This window comes from Aethalodelphis obliquidens, unplaced genomic scaffold (genome assembly GCF_003676395.1).
Source record: "Aethalodelphis obliquidens isolate GAN/ISIS:26980383/991018 unplaced genomic scaffold, ASM367639v1 scaffold80, whole genome shotgun sequence".
NCBI classification, from domain to species: domain Eukaryota; kingdom Metazoa; phylum Chordata; class Mammalia; order Artiodactyla; family Delphinidae; genus Aethalodelphis; species Aethalodelphis obliquidens.
Window position 1 is genome coordinate 6,951,975 of NW_020838024.1, and position 20,582 is coordinate 6,972,556.

Here is a 20,582-nt window from a genome sequence, read left to right on the forward strand (position 1 = left end):
TTTTCTTTTACTATAATAGCCCTATTGTTTCTCTCCTCCTTCTCCCTTCATCCTACTTTCCTCTCTCTTGTCTTTTCCTCCTCTTCCTTTCTCCTTCTGCCTTTCCTTCTCCAGCATTGTATTTCTCTTTTAGAAATATTTAGGACCAGTGCTTGCTGTGTGGTAACTTTGATTTTGTTAGCTCTTATATTAGGATTACTCATTTTCACACTGTGCAATTATTAATTAAAAAATGCTTTATTTTAAAGTTCTTTCAAATTTTAACTAAGCACTACCATGATAATTGGATTTCTAATTTTTAGATATTACATTATTTTTTTAAACGTTGGCTCCTTTGTCCAATAAGCTGATTCAGTGGAAAGAATTAATACACAACTGGAACCTGAGAGATATTTGTAATAGTAAGTAAGAGGTACTTAATTCCTTAGGTTTGATGCATATAATGCTTGTGAAAGAAGTGATTATATATATATATATATAATCTTATATATGAGTTCCGTCTCTCTCTCTATATATATATATTTTATATATGAGTTCCGTCATTTCAGTATACCTTCTTTTGGAAGACCAGAATTACTCTTTATTTTTTTCATAGTATTTTGTATATTTGGGATTGTGTATCATTCAAACTAGCAAGAATGAAAGTTCTCCCTTCCCATGACCACATTGATTCTGGTCTGATCTAAGTTGAGTTGATCAGAGTTTTTCTTGCAATTTGTGCTGGAGCTCTCAGGAAACATACAACATGTAGGACAGGGACCAGCAGTGGTTACCTTGCTGCCCTAGGAAAAGATTCTAGCTAAAAGCAAAGCTAAACAGAGGCCGGTGGCATTGGATGAGAGCAAGAAAGGACACTGAGAGAGCTGATGCCATTGACTACATTCCTGGAACTTTACACGTGGAAGGTACTATATGTGTGTGTGTGTGTGTGTGTGTGTGTGTATAAATATATACATATAGTGATGGAATGTATGACTTTATTGGACAAAGAACAGCCAGAAAAGAATCAGGGAGGAAAAATGGAGCAAGGCACATCTGGCACTTTAAATGTTTGTAGTAGCTGAGGTTTCAGGGTGCTGGTTGTTTAGTGGCAGGGATGAGCCGAAAGTATATAAGGGACTGATTACGAGAAGGACCTTGATTGCCAAGGTAAGGAGCTTGGATTTGCCCCTGAAGGCAATAAGGAGCCATTGAAGTCATTTAAGCAGGCATCTGACATGGCTAGATTTGCCCAAAGCTGATCTGTGTTGAGGAAATATGTAAAGTTGGAATAATTTTTAAATATCAACATTGCTGTTTCCATTCAGAAGCATCAAATCAATAGTAGGAAAATTTGAAGGTCTAAATCTAACTCTTAAAAATCAATTAAAAAAGAACAACTGTGAGTTTATCTTGTCATTTATGATATTATAAAACAGTGTGGAGACATTGTTATGAATATATCGATTTGATCTTAGAGATTCCAGTTATATTATAAAAGGAAAGTTAGCAAATAAAAAGCACTACAACTGCTGAAATCTGAATCAGTAGAAATAACTAAATTTAGAAAATAGAAGAATTAACTTTAGAGTGAGGTACTACAATGGGAATTACTTTGGTTCTATTGTTTCAGAATAGACAGCCATATTCAGAAATCAATTAAACCATAAATATTCTGTATATTTAAGATAATGCAAACTGTAATACCTGTATATCGAGTGCACTCAAATTTAAATAATATTTTTATATTAATATACAGTGCTTTTCAGTGTGAAAAGTTCTTTTCTATCTATGTTTGCTAATCCCAACATCTCTGTGATCCGGGCTCTGCAGCTTACTTTACAGATAAGGAAACTGAGGCTTGAAGATGGTAGTACTAATGTGCTCAAGGGTACACAGAGAATATGGCTAAACTGAGATTTATATGTGTCTGAATCTAAAGCCCAGGACTTTTTGGTTTGTTTTTGCTTCAAGTACTGTATTCCTTGCTTTTCAAGACAGCATAACAGCTGACCAAGGGCAGCCAGCTAGCTGAGGCGGGAATTACGTGTCTACCCTGTATGGTGGATGCTTGGGGTGAGTCTGGCACGGTCTAGTGGAACCAGAGCCTTGCACTGCTCTTCTGCAAGTGAGCCTTGTCCTTAGGCTTTTGATTGCAGTATCTGGTAACACTGCAGATTACTGCAGACACTGCAGTATTACTGCAAATACCTCTGGTGTTTCAGTTCCCTGAAGGAGAGTAATCTTGCACTTGATCTTTCGCCCTTGAGTCTTTTTTCTCTTTTACTTCTCCTTGCCAGCCAAGATAAAGGTTGGAATCTCTTCCCAGTATTAATGTGACTAAGCACCCAGTTCACATGAGTGACTACATTCCTTCCGATGGGTTGATAGCCAAGTGTCAATATTTTTCACCCAACCTGAGGCATTTCATTGTCTGAACTCTTGCTGTAGACTTGGTTAGGTAAGAATGCCAGTCTAAATCAACATGGGGCCACATAGGCTTTTGGATGCTGGATTTTCACTTAATGCCTATTCCCTCAGGGATGAGTACTTAGAGCTCCTGGATGCCACCGTGCCTTATGTGTTTTGGTGCCAGCAGTACCTCTTCTCTCTGTTGCCTGGCTAACTCCTACCCAGTCTTCTACTCTCAGATCACGCATTTCTTTCTCCCCAAACCTTTCCAGACAGCATTAGTGTTAATGTAGGTTTTCCTTCTGTGAGTTCTCACTTGTATTACAGTGGATTTCACATTGTATTGCAAATGTCTATTTCTCAGACTCAGCAACGTCTTAGATGGAGGGCCTGTGTTTTCATCTGTTTAGTTCCAGGGCCGTTTATAAAGAGTCTGGAGCCAATGAATGTCTGTGGGACTAAAGACTGACTGCCTGAGTGAAAACAATGAGCCTTTGAAATAATGAAAAAACAAATAAAATCCCTAAATATATGTCTTACATGTATAGACAATTTCTATGAATAACTTACCCTTTTGGCCTTTAGAATTATTGGAAGAGCCTCTTGATGGACATGCACTAGGAATCACAGGCAAAGAGAAATGAGCTAATATTTATTTAGGACCTTGTCCTAGGACTGATTAGAACTGGCTTATGTATATGTTATCCCATTTAATCTTTACAGTAATTTCATAGGCAAATATATTCTATCTCTTGCTTTTATGAATGAACTAAGTTTTAAAGAAGTTGAATTACCTTCCACTAAATTCTAACATTTAGTAAGTAAAGATGGGACAGAATCACAGGAGAGAAAGCTCAAAAGTTTGATAGACTTAAATTTTAATACTTGCTCTCCATGTAATGTCTAAACTTTGGGGTATTTATTCTCCCTAAGATTCTTCTGTGTATATGCACATTTGTGTATGTGTATATGGGCACATTTGTGTGTATGAACCATGGACCTGAGAATGCCTGATTATGAGTTTGTTGCAAGGATAAATGAGCTGATACACATAAATGTGGTCAGATGGTGATTATTCTGCTTTCAAATCCCAATAATTACTGAGTACTATACAGTCTTCTCTCTTCTCACTATACTAAGCTTTCCTCAGAAAAAGCAAATCACTGCCATATTATGGATATCAGTGAACAGTTTGGGTCTTCATTAGCTAAAAAGTGGGCAAAGGAACATCCTCAAACCATTCCTGAGGGATTTTACTCCTAAGATGTTCCTTGAGGAATGATAGCATTCCAAGGCAGACCTAGAAATGAGCTCCTGTCTGTAATGCTCCCAGGAAGATCCAACCCTGGGACAATTCTTGGACTGACCAGGGTGGTGTCTCATCCACTGTAGCTTGACATGTAGGACATCTGACTACATTGGATCGTGTTCGAATTGACTTCATTGTGGTCTCTGCGTACTGGCAATTGCTTTAGCTATTTGGAGTTCTCCAGAGCAAAGGATCCAGCAAGGAGTACTCTTAGCATTTCCAGGCACCCTACTAGTGTAGAGCTGATGAGAGCCATCTGAGTGATCTCATCATTACCCTTTATTTTTGGAGGGTGAGGACCAAGTCCAGGGCTTGGATAGCTCTCTTCTATTTCTTTAGCTCCCCTCACCCACAAAGCACCAGCTGACTAACTCACTGAGGTAATCCACAAAAAAGAAAAGGAAAAAAAATGCCTATCTAGTACATATGACATGGAAATAGTGCCTACGTGTGGAAAAAGTTTAAAAAATGTGACAAAGTAATAAAGTCTCTTTTTAGAAATTGGAGAATATTCATCAGAGAAAGTTAAGGGGAAAAAATCAAGGGAGATAAAAACATTTCTCTGTCTGTAGTGGCTGTCAAGGCATTGTGCTTACGGATGCTACATTAACTATCTAAAGCACGCTCCTGTGCTTCTTAAGGCAGTAGTAGAAGCTTTCAGGGCCAAGTGGAGCCGCACTTCACAGTTCCTCTTAATGAAGTCAGTGTGAGCCCTCTGAATAGAAATGCCTCAAAGGATGTGGAATGGAATGAGAATCAGGATCACCCAAAATGATAAAAACCATACAGATGAAGTAAAAGAAATTTTACCTTAGAGCATTGACAAAGATTGTCTCGGCTCCTTGGGGAGCTCAGTCCTGTGTTGGCAGCATTCATGGTAGAATTTCCTTCGTGGAACTTGGCTTTCAAAAGGCCGCCAAAACTTGAATCAAAGGGTCTTGTGAAAACAGTAGCTGGCATTTTTTTAAACTTTATGAGTTATTAGCGAAGTCCCCTCAAATGAAATTAACTTTAGATCATGGAAAACAATGGCAAAAGCCTATAAAGCACAATTCATGTACTGCAGATAAGCTAAAATATAATAGTTAACTCATTGAGTGGGTGGAGAGGGTTTAAGAATTACTTTTAGAAGGGCTAAAAGAGTTCAGAGCTATTTCTTAAAAATATCTTATTTCATGGCAGGAAGATCTCTCCCTGCTCTTATTGAAGATTTGTCTCTGTTAGTCATGATTTCTTACCCTTACCCACAATCTATGATTCATTTTTTTTTTATAACACTCTCTGTTTTATGAAAAGCTTTTTTTCTTTTCTTTTTTTAAATCCAATCTTACCTGTGATTAGTCCTGCCCTACTTTCCCATGTCACCTTCAAAAAAGTGGTAAAGCCCAAGTTTCCTCCAAAAATAGACATTATTTGAGTCTCCTTGTTCTATAGCTGTGGTGTCATTAGGGACTTCTGTGGCAGTGCAGATACTAAGAAGAAATATGTCATTCGGTTCTGAGGTCAGCCTAGTTTAGGGAGGAAAGAGCAATCTGGTGGTGAAACACCCTACAAAATAATATCCCTGATTGAATTCACAGAAAGCTCGCTGGAATTAAAAGACACCACCAATATTTTTTTCCTGCTAACCAGGGCTGTATCTATCTGACCTAGATTATCAGACTGTGAAAAGTGGATATGAGTCCTCTGCAAAGTAAAGTCTTAAGGTCTTGGGACTGAAAAGAAGCTTAAGAGCTTCCTATTGCAACACTTCTAATTCTTGGATCTCTCTTCAATAATTTCTCCAGGTGGTTCTCTAGTCTTTTTATATAGATTTCTAACAAAAAACCTAGTAGTCATGGGAATGTGAGCTCTTTGAGGGCATGGGGACTGCTTTTTTTCTCCCCCACTGTTATCATCTCTTGAGTCTAAACAGTACTTAGTATCTATTATAACCTTACTAAAAATTTGATGAATGAATTAAAGAATGAAGGACCACTCTGAACTACTTTTAACTGCATAGTAATTTTGGCATAAAAACATATATGTGACCTACTTTCTTTCTACTCCTCCTCTAGCCATCTCTCCTTTACCCCTTCCTCCTCCTTTTCTTGTGTGGCAGGCGTAGAAATCACCTATCCTAGAAACAAGAAGCTAACACTTAGCTGTGTGTACACCCAAGGTAACTTCTTATCTGTTCTTGTCATTAATATGTTTAAAGAAGACTAAGTTAATACAAATTAAGGGGTCACTAGCTAGGTGACCCATTTTACTTAAGTTCTATGTGTCTCAGTTTTTTGATCTGTAAAATGGAGATAATAGTTGCGTCTCCCTGAGATGTTTGTGTGAATACCCAATGCCATATTGTAGATAAAGTACTTCAGAATGGTACCTGACATATAGTTGGCACTCAATAAACATTAGAAAGTTGATGCCTATGAAATAGTGTTTACTACGTTTATTCATCTTTGACTATTCTGGTTATTTCTCACTGCATAACAAATCACTGCTTTCATTTTTCTGTGCATTGATTGAGCTCAGATGTGTGATTCTCACTATGGTTTCTCACATGTGTAAGTGAGGACCCAGAGACATCTGAATACTTGCCTGAATTGGATGTCTAAGAGGGCACACAACATGGCTGGTAGCTGAAGCTGGCTGTTGACTGGGAGCTCAGCTGAGACTATCTCTACATTTAGCCTCTCCAGGTGGTTTAAGCTTCTCTAAGCATGGTGGCTGGGTCATGAAAGGGATCATCCCCAGAGCGAGCATTACAGGTGACCCAAATAGATGTAGAAAGGCTTAATATGCCCTATAGCCTCAGAAGTTACGTGCTGCAGCTTCTGCCATATCCTGTTGATCCAAGCAGTCACAAGGCTCGCCTGGATTCAATGGGGTGGATAGATTCCATCTCTTGAGTGCCAGAGTGACAAGGTTACATCACAGAACAGCTTGTGAGAGAGAGAGAAATTGTTGCCATCTTTGGAAAGTTTCATCAGCCACACTGACTATCAATTTTTTTCCTTTATATTTGAGATTAAATTCATTTCTTTATTATTTTTCTTCTGAAACATTTAAGGCCATATAGAAAAGTTTCAACCCTCAAACCCTCTTTTTATATGCTAAGCTTTTAAAAATCTGCAGATTATTTAGTGGCTTTAGTGAACATTTTCTGGATTAATATTATAGATGCTTCAATTTTTCTGTAGAAAAACATGGTTTAAAAATCTTTTGATACTGACATTGTTCTTAGGAGTTGAATGCGGTGACTGAAATAGCTTTAAAAAAAGTGATTAAAGGCAATATACCAGTCATGGTTTGTTTCATTCCATTGAGTTACATAGTGCAGCTGGCCATTTGTTTTACTCCTGTACCTTCAGATCACCCAACAAAAAGACATTTGAGTTAAAATAATTCACACTGTGTGTTACTTGGTTATTCATATCCCTATCTCTAGTCTATCGCAGTCCCAACATAATAATGTATAATATTTTATAGTCCTCAGTGGCTCACATAGCATTTTCACATGCAATATCTCACTTGATCTTTATACTACAACTGTGTTACCTAAGTGTATGGTATTTCTGCCTTCCCATGAAGGTACTGAAACTCAGAGAGGTTTAAAGTTTTTTTCCAACAAGGGAGCGGGGATTCGAGTTAGAGGTATCCACTCTTTGCAAGTTTAAAAATATTCATGCAGTTATCAAATTTCTTTTTTTAATACATTTAATTTATTTATTTTTGGCTGTGTTGGGTCTTCGTTGCTGTGTGTGGGCTTTCTCTAGTTGTGGCGAGCGGGGGCTATTCTTCGTTGGGGTGCATGGGCTTCTCATTGTGGTGGCTTGTCTTGCTGTGGAGAACGGGCTCTAGGTGCGTGGGCTTCAGTAGTTGTGGCTCGCAGGCTCAGTAGTTGTTGCTCACGGGCTCTAGAGAGCAGGCTCAGTAGTTGTGGTGCACGGGCTTAGTTGCTCTGTGGCATGTGGGATCTTCCCGGTCCAGGGCTCAAACCCGTGTCCCCTGCATTGGCAGGTAGATTCTTAACCACTGCTCCACCAGGGAAGCCCCTCATTCAGTTTTTAAATTTCTGATTCTTTTCCTTATAGAAATCAAAATTAGTATAGGTCCAACACTCATTCCCAACATCTGTCATTTGACTAACACCAATATAGTATCTAGAAAAGCTGTAATTATTTTTCCAGCTTCCCCTGTAACTAAGTGCTACCTTGTAAAACATTTTCAACCAGTAAGACATAAATGGGAGTCTTCTAGGAGGATTCTGGAAATATTTTTATTCTTTTGTTGATAAGAAAAGGTAAAGCTGATTCTTTCCTTTCCACTTTCTTCCCATCGTGACTGTACTAAAAATGATCAGGACTGCAATCATTATCTAGTAACTGTGAGGAAAAGACATGAAAACTATAGGCATGCTGGTTCTGACATTGTTGAGCCACTAATCCAATGACAGCAATCAACTTCTTCCAGATTATTTTCTAAACAAATATATGTGTTAAACAAGTCCAGTCTTCTTGGTTTAAGCTGATCACAGTTGGGTATTGTTACCACCAACAGAACACATTTTTCCCCCCAAATTTTCCTTCCTTCCTCCCTCCCTCCCTTCCTTCCTTCCTCTTTCTTTTTCTTTTTTTCTTCAGCCTGTGATGCGTATTGGAAGGTGAGTGATGCTAAAGAAGAGGTAGCCTATTTGAGAGGAGTTCAATGGATATTGTCAAGAGATTCTATTGGTAAACTTTCATTTTTAGGAAGAGAAATCAACAGAGACAAAGTAATGAGAATGATAAAGCACTGAACCTAGAAATACTCTAGTTGGCTAACAAGTTATAGAAATACTATTTATCCTCTTATCTCATTTACTCAACAGAAATACTTAATGCATTAATTGTTTAATTAATTACTATACCACCAGGAATAAAAATTGGCCATAAGTTAGCCATAAAATTGGAAAGTTATTTGGAAGTATTTCGTTGCTGTTTTGGGGAAGTACACAATGAACTGCTGATTCATTATGGTGTTAAATAAACCATGCTGTTTTGCCCAAAGTATCAATATCTGTAAAATGACCAAATATAAGTATACTTTCTGATAAAGATTGAAAATGTGTTCATCTCGGTTAGTCACATCTCTTACATTACCCTGTTCTTCTGCTACACTTCAACTTGGGACATGTAAAATTTCTCGTTGGACGCTTGTATATACTATTCCTTCTGCCTGGACTCTATTTCCTTTTTTCATTGGTTAGCTTCTCATCATCCTGCCAATCTCAGTTAAGGATTTACTTTCTCCGAAAAGATTTCCCTGAGACATAAGTTTAGCTACTTTTTCCATATGCTTCCTCAGGTCTTTCCTCTATCATAACCTGTAGTTTCTTTGTTACTTGTCAATTCCTTGCTATACTCTAAGTTCCACGAGGATAAAGATAATACCTTTCATCTTTGTATCCTCAGAGCCTTTCCTGGTACACAGTGGGTACTTAAAACTTGTTGTGTAATTGACAGAATCAATTTAATTATCCTTTTATAATTCTTACATGTGCTTTAAACACAAAGTCTTTAATTAGTTGAAAGAAGCAAGTCTAGATTATTAAATTCACTTGTATGATTTTATTTCTGTCATCATGACTGAAAGAAATAATCCTTTCATTTGAAGTTTTCCCCCTTTTTATATTCAATGCAGACTCTTGTCTAATTTTCCAATTTCTTCTTTGACATTCTTTATATGTGAGAAAGCTATCAGTCTTCTCATTTGCCAATCTTTGTTTGCCAAGTGTGAATGTTCAAAGCCAGAATAATTTCCACATAACATATACTACATTTTCCTACCTAAAAGTTCAAAGAGAAACACTATGCTTGACATGATTTATTTTTGACAAATATGTGTAGCCTGCTTTAATATGTGAAAACATTTTTCATTAGGTTCCTGAGGGGGACAATTATATCTTACTGGATATGCATCTCCATTTTAACAAAGTGTTACTCATTCCAATTATGTTTTGTTTTGTCACCTAGTATCTCAAAAGAATACATATTCTTAAGTATAAATATTCCTGAGATGGATTTCACAGTACATAAGATAGGTGGTTTTAAAACATCTACTATGTTGAAACTGTTTAAACCTAATTTTAAATTCATTCCTGGGTTTTCTTTTGCAAGATTTTTGTCAGATTTGTGTAACATCAACTAATGGCCAAATCAATATTCTAAAGTTCAAATCTCCTTCATTCACCTTTCAAATTAGCAAATTGATCTATTTTTTCCTTTGCTAACCTCATATTTTTCAATTCATTTATACAATTATTTTCCTTTTCCTTTTGTGTTTTATTTCCTGGTATGGCATCTCTGACAGTACTGTTTTATTTATATTATTTTTATGTCATCTTGAATAATTGTGACTCTTCAATTATTCAGCTCTTAGAACACTTCAAAATTGAAACTCATTAGCCTGCTTGCTTCTTTTTTCTCCTCACATTTTTAGGGAGAGATAATGATACATAGCTCCTTCTTCCCCAGTACTCCTTTGCTAACAGAGAGTCTCAGACACCATTGGATTGCTTAAGCGATGCTTGGACACCATTTTTAAAAATTTATTTATTTATTTTTGGCTGCGCTGGGTCTTTGTTGCTGTGTGCAGGCTTTCTCTAGTTGCGGTGAGTGGGGGCTACTCTTTGTTGTGGTTCATGGGCTTCTCATCGCGGTGGCTTCTCTTGTAGCGGAGCACGGGCTCTAGGCGCGCGGGCTTCCGTAGTTGTGGCACACTGGCTCAGTAGTTGTTGCTCGCGGGCTCTAGAGCGCAGGCTCGGTAGTTGTGGTGCATGGGCTTAGTTGCTCTGCGGCATGTGGGATCTTCCCGGACCAGGGATCGAATCCGTGTCCCCTGCATTGGCAGGCGGATTCTTAACCACTGTACCACCAGGGAAGTTGGACACCATATTTTGACTCTTCCCTTTCACTAACTCTCCATGTGAAATAAATCTCAAAATACTCTCCGTTTTACTTTCTCAGTATCTGTTGCATGAGTCCGTCTCTCCTCCCCTCTGCTACTGTCCCACCGGGCTTTCGTCGTTTCTCATCTACCTTTGTGAGAAAACCTCCTAACCATTTCTACCTTCCCATCCTACCACATATTCTACCAGGTAATGTTTCCAAAGATTACTTTGGAAATCTCATCATTTTAGTTCTTTGCATGCAATCACACAATTATTTCCATCTCTCGTGGGAAAAGGTGAAGTTCTTTAATGTGCTTAGACCTCAGTCCTCCTGAATTTTTTTCAGACAAAACTTCAAACAAGTCTTATTCTTTTGCCTTCCTGATCTCCTGACCTTTTGCATAAAATGGTTCCTTTGGCTGGAAAACCCTCTTCCCTAACCCCACTGCCCCACCCACTTTCTGTTTCTTCCCAAGGCTAACTCAGCCTTCAGGTCTTAGCTTCAAAAAGCTTTGGAAGCCTAGCCTCCACCCTCTTCTTCCAAGTAGGATGGTTAGTTCCCAGCCTGGGTTTTCACGTGAAGTCTTCTACTTCGCTTCTTCTAACTCAGCCTACTGAACTAGTATGGCCTCTTGGTGTGCCTTTCACATTGTTGGAAATTCTGTGAGGTTAGACCATCTGTATTTTTTCCTACCTTGTCCCTGATTCAAAGCACATAATTATTATTTATAAAATAAATTAATTCGCAAAAGTTACTTCCTGAATAATTCCTTTAGGTAGGTAAAATGCTGTAATTTTTTTCTATCAATGTTATGAGTGTTCTAAAATTATTAATCTGAAGTCTATATTTTTACCTTTCTCGCAGCTCTCTTGGTGTTTCAGACTACAGTCTTATGATGACTATCTTTCAAATTGTCTTTCTTGAGAAAAATGAGTCACTGTTTGATTTTTATGTGCACTGACAGGGATCTCAAATTGTTACTTTATTATGCACAGCTCATAGTGCCTTAGATTTATTTAACTGGAAAAGTCCATATGTGTGGTTTCTAATTCTGCTAATATAATGCTGTTGGGCCAAGGGGAGGTATAGAAAAGTTTCAAAATTACTTGCCATTTCTATTAATTAATAATTGGTTCAGCTCTTCTTAGTAAAAATGCAATATCCCTTTAATTGTACTAAGATCCCTCTATTGTAGAGTGAAAATAAGGTAAAAAGCTATGTGGCATACTATTTTAAAGATAAAGCTTTGTACAAAAAGGTTTAGGGCATCAGTAACTGGCACTTTGTCAGGACATAAAATAATTATTACCTCTCTAATCTAACAGAGAATATTTTATATGATGGGAAAGTGGGGTTAAATAATTGCCTCCTCAAGGCAAGTTTCTCTTGACTTAAAGCTACCAGTATGAGGGAGAGGAGAAATAAGTTTAAATTAACACAACATTAAAGACAATAATTTAGGGTAACACATGTTTTCAAAATTGTATTTTATTGGTGAAATTACACAGTCCACAGAACATGAAATACGATACTTACCTTTTGTAAACTCACTGTACTAGGCTAAAGATGGAAATTCTTTTATAGATGCATCTTTCTTTCCAACTTCAAATCCTTCAGGAAGGTTAATTTTTTTTTTTTTTTTTGCGGTACGCGGGCCTCTCACTGTTGTGGCCTCTCCCGTTGCGGAGCACAGGCTCCGGACGCGCAGGCTCAGCAGCCATGGCTCACGGGCCCAGCCACTCCGCGGCATGTGGGATCCTCCCGGACCGGGTCACGAACCCGTGTCCCCTGCATCGGCAGGCGGACTCTCAACCACTGCTCCACCAGGGAAGTCAGGAAGGTTGATTTTAATTAATTGAACCTGAATTCACTTACCAATAGTATTAAGACATTGAGTTCAAATATCTAGCCATGAAGTGGTTTCTTAGGATTTTTTGGCAGGCAACTCACTCGCCTCCTCAAATTCTTTCCTTTGTCCAGTTAACTAACTACACTCTACCTACCAGCTCTAGTCTTTTTGTACTTAACACATTCACCAACCTCTACTTCCATTATTCATCATATCCATGTAGTGTACCCCTATTTGGATATCAGCAGATCCTCTCTTTTCTGCTCATGAAGAGTAAGCCTATCCAACCTTGTTTCTGCTGTGTGGTCCTGCTTACCCACCCTCATGGCCTTCACATACCTGCTTTGTTGAACCTCTGTATATCCAGTACTTTGTACTATCTTGTATACGGTGGATGCACAATTCATTTATGAGTGCCTAAATGAATGACTGAATGCCTGACTCAAGCTGGGTTCATCAAATCCTCTCCCTTGAAAATTACAACTGAGAAACATGTTACTGAGAATTGGTGGCTAAGTCGCAGTAATCGTAGAGCTCAAGGGGGAAAATCTACAGGTTGCTGATGCTAAATTATCCACACTTGATCAGGTTCCTATTTCATTGAAGTGTGGTTGCCAACTCGCTTTAGATTATGAGAGGTACTCCAGTATACATCTTGTAATCTCTATTGTACAATTACTTTCCTTGCAACCACTAATTCACGCACTCTCAACCATCACTTTTATCTGAAAGTGTTTGTTTGAGTGTGCATAGGTAGTAATAGATTACACATATACACACATATATGAGTATATATTGTATTCCTCTAAAAAAAACATGAAGGGCTTCCCAGGTGGTGCAGTGGTTGAGAGTCCGCCTGCCGATGCAGGGAACACGGGTTTGTGCCCCGGTCCGGGAAGATCCCGCATGCCGCGGAGCAGCTGGGCCCATGAGCCGTGGCCGCTGAGCCTGCACGTCTGGAGCCTGTGCTCCACAACGGGAGAGGCCACAACAGTGAGAGGCCAAAAAAAAAAAAAATATATATATATATATATATATATATATATATATATATTTTAAATAAATAAACATGAAGCAAACACAAATGAAATACGTCATCTACAATAATCTGTTAATGCATGTTGTTTATCAACCTGGAATTACATATGGATTTATTACTTTTTGTATGTGTCTCTTGGCATCAGATATATGTGTCTCTGGACATAAAGTTTGAAAAGGCATATATTTTCAATCAGTATAGGTTATCTGTGTGCAAATAGATGTATTCAGGACAATATGTGATTTTAGCGTAAGCTACCATTTATTATATGCTCTTTTATGGATTGAAAGCCACTGTGCTCCCTTTTATGTTTTTCATATTATGGAAGGATTTTATTACTCTATTTATTTTGTGTTTGTGTCTTGTTTTCATTAACTTAAAGATCAATTTATTTTTAAAAGGTGGTCTGAAGAACAACAAAAACAATAAGAAAAAAATGAACTTTTTTAGCTACTTATTTTTTGCTTCTTCCTCTTTCTCCTCCCCCATTAGTCTTATTTGTTCTGGTTCATTGATCAAACTAGGCATTTTATGCTCAAAACGTTTCTATTTAGAATTTCTTCCACTTGAGAGATGAAAGTCTTAAATAGTCTGATTTTGAGGCTTCCGTTTCCTTTCTATTGTATTTCCTTCGTATTAAAACAGTATAGCCATTTTGACCATGCCATTTTGATTAATCTTTCTTTAATATTATAGACCCTTTTAAAAACAGAATATTCTGTTTGCTGATTATCAAATGATATTTGGATCTCTAATTTCTGGTTATTTTTTCATAAACTGGAAATAATGAAGAGATTACTCTAAATTTGTACTTCCTTCTAAAACAGAAACTTAAGACATTTCTAATAATTATGAATATATAATTGTGAATAAGAGTGGATACACTTTCCTGCTAGGAAAGGATGTTTTCAAGGTGTACAGATGAGAAACTCAGGATTCACCTAGAGTTTCTTGTAATAAGTCCCATTCTAGCCTTGCTAATTATCTTTTAATGGAAAGAAGCTCCAAGTGTCTGCATCCCCTATAACCTAGAATTCTAATTCCATTATTGCCTTTTACTTTATATGTGGGATGGAATGACAACATGAGAATAGTTCAAGATTTGGTGCTAGGATTTTCCCATCTCTAGTCTCAGGAATATTGTTGGATGTTTGTTTTTTCCCAAACCTCAGAATATTCTGAAGATGATTTTTCAGTAGGGCAAAGATAGGTGCCATTCCAAGAGAACTGGCTTATGCTTTATTGTGGCAAATGCTTCTTCCTTTGGAAAGGTCTACCTCTACCAACACAGTTCCCAAAATGTCCTTCCTCTCCAACATTGTCACAGCCAGGCATCCCCCCCACCAATAAATCTATAAATTCCAGGTTTTTCTTTAATAAGAAAAATCAGTTGTATCCCGCTGAATGTATATCATGGATAAGTACACTCCAGTATACTTCTGCTAGTATGTTTACCAAGGGGTATATTTAAGAGCCATATTTACAGTGGTATTTGACTGGAGTTAGTCCTTATAATTGTATCATTTTAGATAAGTTTATGCTTCAGTTGGTTTATCATAGTAGTCTATCTTGCTTTATTGTCTTTTAAGGTATTCCAAGGTGGGTCAGGAATTCGGGTGTTCAAGGTTAACCTGGTAGTCTGAAGAGGGTGAGGGTATGTGTCAACTGAGGTAGGACTGATTTAGGTGCCAAATCATGGTAGCCTGTGATGTAGTTATGATCTGTCGTTGTGTACGATTTCCTGCACTCTCATACAGCAAAGACAAAGTTTGTTATATATTGGAGATGGCAGTACCGGAAATAGGTAAGAAATTTTAGTTTCTTCTTGAAGTTTATAAGACTATTTTCAAGTAAATGATTTTCTAAAGAAATGGGTCTTTGGTGAGACATCAGGGAATAATGGAAATAGATTCAGAAAAATGCCACAAGCTTATTTTATTGATTACATTCCCATGAGTTTAAATGTAATTTTTAATTAGAGTGTATTACTGAAAAAACCTTTTTTCTATTTATTTAAAAATATCGACCATATTTTCACCCTTTTAACTTATAGCTAGAGTGACAGAGTCTGTGAAGGGTTTAGAAAAAAATCAATCTATGATCTGCCTTTGACATGATTAGCCAGTTATTTCCTGAATAAGTGATAGTAATACTTTAACGGGTTAAGACTGTCTCTGTTTTTTCTCAAATCAAGTGTATTAATATTTAATTTATAAAATTGTTCAATTGTACAAAAATACATTTGAAAAATCCACCACTATTTTTCCATATTTAATGATGTTGATTTTAGGAAAAGATGATGACATAAACACTAAGATACAGTGATGAGTATATGTGAAGTATATAATTGGTATATTTATCCAAATGATTCAGTGCAATTATTATCTTTGCTTGATAAACTGCAATAAAAATGGACTTGTTATTGGCATTTACATGATGTATCTGAATTTTTTTTTAATTGAAGTATAGTTGATTTACAATGTTATATTAGTTTCAGGAGTATAATATAGTGATTCAATATTTTTATAGATTATGCTCTATTTAAATTTATTGTAAAATATTGGTTATATTCCCTGTGAAATATATAAATCCTTGTATCTTATTTCTTTTATACCTAGTAGACTGTAACTCTTAGTCCCTTTCCTCTATGTTGCGCCTCACCCCATCCTTCTCCCCACTGATAAACACTAGTTTGTTCTCTGTATCTATGAGTCTGTTTGTTTTGTTATATTTATTTTGTTGATTTTTCTGTTTGTTTTCTTTTAGATTCCAAACAAATAAGTGAAAACAGAACATTTGTCTTTCTCTGTCTGACTTAATCACTAAATATAATACTCTCCAGGCCCATCCATGTTGTTGAAAATGGCAGAATTTCATTCATTTTATGGCTGAGTAATTTTCCATTGTATATATATTCCACAGCCTCTTTATCCATTCATCTGTTGACGTTTAGGTTGCTTCCGTATCTTGGTTATTGTAAATGATGCTGCTAAGAACATTGAGGTGTATGTATCTTTTTGAATTAGTGTTTTCATTTTCTTTGGGTATATATCCAGCAGTGGGATTGCAGGATCATATGGTAGTTCTACTTTTAATTTTTTGAGAAACCTCCATACTGTTTTACCTAATGGCTGTACCAATTTACATTTCCACCAACAGTGAACAAGGGTTCCCTTTTCTCCACATCCTTGCCATGTTTATTATTTGTTGTCTTTTTGATGATAGCCATTCTGACATGTGTGAGGTGATATCTCACTGTGGTTCTGATGTGCATTTCCATGATGATTAGTGTTTTTGAGGATCTTTTCATGTGCCTATTAGCCATCTGTATGTCTTTTTTGGAAAAATACCTATTTAGGTCCTCTGTTCATTTTTTTAATTGAGCTGTTTGTTTTTTTTTGATATTGAGCTGTATGAGCTGTTCATATATTTTAGATATTAGCCTCTTATAATTTACAAATACTTTCTCCCATTCAGTAAGTTGTCTTTTCATTTTGTCCATGGTTTCCTTTGCCGTGCAAAAGCTTTGAAGTTTGATTAGGCCCCATTTGTTTATTTTTGCTTTTGTTTTCTTTGCCTGAGGGACAGATCCAAAAACAGTATTAATAAAATTTATGTCAAAGAGTGGACTGCCTATGTTTTCTTCTAGGAGTTTTATGGTTTCTGGTCTTACAGTTAGGGCTTTAATCCATTTTGAGTTTATTTTTGTGAGAAAATGTGCCAATTTTATTCTTTTACATGGAGCTGTCCAGTGTTCACAACATCACCATTGAAGAGACTGTCGTTTCCTCGTTGTATATTTTTACCTCCTTTGTTGTAGATTAATTGACCATAAGTGTGTGGGTTTATTTCTGGGCTCTCTGTTTTGTTCCATTGACCAATGTGTGTGGTTTTGTGCCAATACCATACGGTTTTAATTACTCTAGCTTTGTAGTATAGTCTAAAGTCAAGGAGCATGAAACCCCCAACTTTGTTCTTTTTTTTCTCAAGATTGCTTTGGATATTTGATTTCTACTTTGGTTTCATACAAATTTTAGGATTATTTGTTCTACTTCTGTGAAAAACATGATGGGTATTTTGATAGGGATTGCATTAAATCTGTAGATTGCTATGATTGCTATAGACATTTTAACAATATTAATTCTTCCAATCTATGAACACTGGGTATGTTTCCATTTCTTTGTATTATCTTCAATTTTTTTCATCAATTTCTCATAGATTTCAGCATATAGGTCTTTCACCTCCTTGGTTAAGTTTATTCCTAGGTATTTTATTCTTTTTGATGTGATTGTAAGTAGGATTGTTTTCTTGCTTTCTCTTTCTGATAGTTAATAATTAGTTTGTAGAAAAGCAACATATTTCTGAGTGTTAATATTGTACTTTGAAACTACTTTATTAGTTCTAATAGTTTTTTTTGTGGAGATGTAAGGGTCTTCTATAAATAGTATAGTATACTATACTATACTGGTGAGAGTGGGCATCCTCGTCTTGTTCATAATTTTAAAAGAAAAGCTTTCAGTTTTTCACCATTGTGTATGATGTTAGCTGTGCCTTTATTATGTTTCCTATGTTTCCAGATATATTTCCTCTGTACCAACTGTGTTGAGAGTTTTTTTCATGAATGGGTGTTGAATTCTGTCAAATGCTTTTTCTGCATCTATTGAGATGATCATGTGATTTTTATCCTTCATTTTGTTAATGTAGTGTGTATCACCTTAACTGCTTAGTAGATACTGAAACACCCTTGCATCCCTGGAATAAATCCCGCTTGATCATAATGTATGATCCCTTCTATATACTGTTGGATTTAGTTTGCTAATATTTTGTTTGGGATTATTGCATCTATATTCATCAGAAACATTGGCCTGTAATTTTCTTTTTTTGGTGTCTTTGTCTTGTTTTGGTATTAGGGTAATTGTGGCCATGTTGAATAAATTTGGAATTATTCCCCCTTTTTCAATTTTTTGGAATAGTTTGAGAAGTTAGTTACTAGTTCTTCTTTATATGTGTGGTAAAATTCCCTGTGAAGCCATCTGTTCCTGGACTTTTGTTTGTTAGGAGTTTTTAAGTTAATGATCCAATTTAAGTACTAGTAATTGGTATTTTAGACTATATAATATATATATGTATATATTAATAAAAATGTGTGTGTATGTGTGTGTGTGTGTGTGTGTATATATATATATATATATATATATATATATTTTTTTTTTTTTTTTTTCCTCATTCAGTCTTGGAAGACTGTGTGTTTTGTTTCTAGGAGTTTATCCATTTCTTCTGGGTTATCCAATTTGTTGGCATGTAACTGTTCATAGTATTCTCTTTGATTGTTTGTATTTCTGTGTTATTGATGACAACTTCTCTTTCATTTTCTATTTTGTCTACTTGAGTCCTCTTTTTTGTTCTTAGTAAGCCTGGCTAAAGGCTTATCAATTTTGCTTATCTTTTCAAAAAAACAGTTCTTGGTTTATTTACTTAATTATTATTTTTAAAATACATTTATTTATTTTTGGCTGCATTGGGTTTTTTTTGCTGCATGCAGGCTTTCTCTAGTTGTGGCGAGTGGGGGCTACTCTTCCTTGTGGTGCACGGGCATCTCATTGCAGTGGCTTCTCTTTTTGTGGAGCATGGGCTCTAGGTGTGTGGGCTTCAGTAGTTGCGGCATGTGGGCTCAGTAGTTGTTGCTCATGGGCTTTAGAGCACAGGCTCAGTAGTTGTGGTGCACAGGCTTAGTTGCTTTGCAGCATGTGGGATCTTCCCAGACCAGGGCTCAAACCCATGTCCCTGCATTGGCAGGCAGATTCTTTTTTTTTTTTTTTTTTTTGCAGTACCCGGGCCCCTCACTGTTGTGGCCCCTCCTGCCGCGGAGCACAGGCCCCAGACGTGCAGGCTCAGCGGCCACGGCCCACAGGCCCAGCCGCTCCATGGCACATGGGATCCTACCGGACTGGGGCACGAACCCATGCCCCCCGCATTGGCAGGCAGACTCCCAACCACTGCGCCACCAGGGAAGCCTGGCAGGCAGATTCTTAATCACTGCACCACCAGGGAAGTCCCTCTTGGTTTTATTGATCTTTTCTTGCTTTGGTCTCTATTTTACTTATTTTTCTCTGGTTTTTATTATTTCCTCCCTTCTGCTGACTTTAACTTTTGTTTGTTTTTCTTTTTCTAATTCCTTTAGATGGTGGGTTAGCTTGTTTATTTGAGATTTTTCTTATTTCTTGAGGTATGCCTGTCCTGCTGTAAGTTTCCATCTTAGAACTGCTTTTGCTGTATCCCATAGATTTTGGAAAGTTGGATTTATATTTTCATTTGCCTCAAGGTATTTTCTGATTTCCTCATTGACCTTATTCATTCCGCATTGGTTTTTTAGTAACATATTGTTTAGTCTCCACATGTTTGTGTTTTTCCTTTCATTCTTCTTGTAATTGTTTTCTAGTTTCATTCCCTTGTGCTCAGACAAGATGCTTGATATAATTTCTGTCCTCTTAAATTTGTTAAGATTTGTTTTGTGGTCTTGCATGAGATCTATCTTGGACACCATCACACATGTATTTGAAAAGAATGTGTATTCTGCTGGGGGTTTTTTTGATGGTATGTGCTACAGATATCTATTTAGTCCAACTGATCTAACGTGTCATTTAGGGTTGCTCTTTCCTTATTGCCTTTTTGTCTTGATGATCTGTCCATTGAAGTAAGTGAGGTGTTAAATTGCAACTATTATTGTATTATTGTCAGTTTCTCTATTTATGTCTGTTAACATTCATTTTATATATTTAGATTCTAATTTATTAGGTGCATATATCTTTACAAATGTTATATCCTATTCTTTATTGATCCCTTTATCATTATATAATGTTGTTCTTCATCTTTTATTATAGTCTTTGTTTTAAAGTTTACTTTTTCTGATACAGGTATTACTATCCCAGGTTTTTCTTTTTGTTATTTCCATATGTATGGAATATCTTTTTTCATCCCCTCAGCATATAGATGGGTCTTATTTTTTTTATTTGATTAGCTTCCCTATGTCTTTTGATTGGAGCATTTAGTTCACTGACATTTAAAGTGATTATT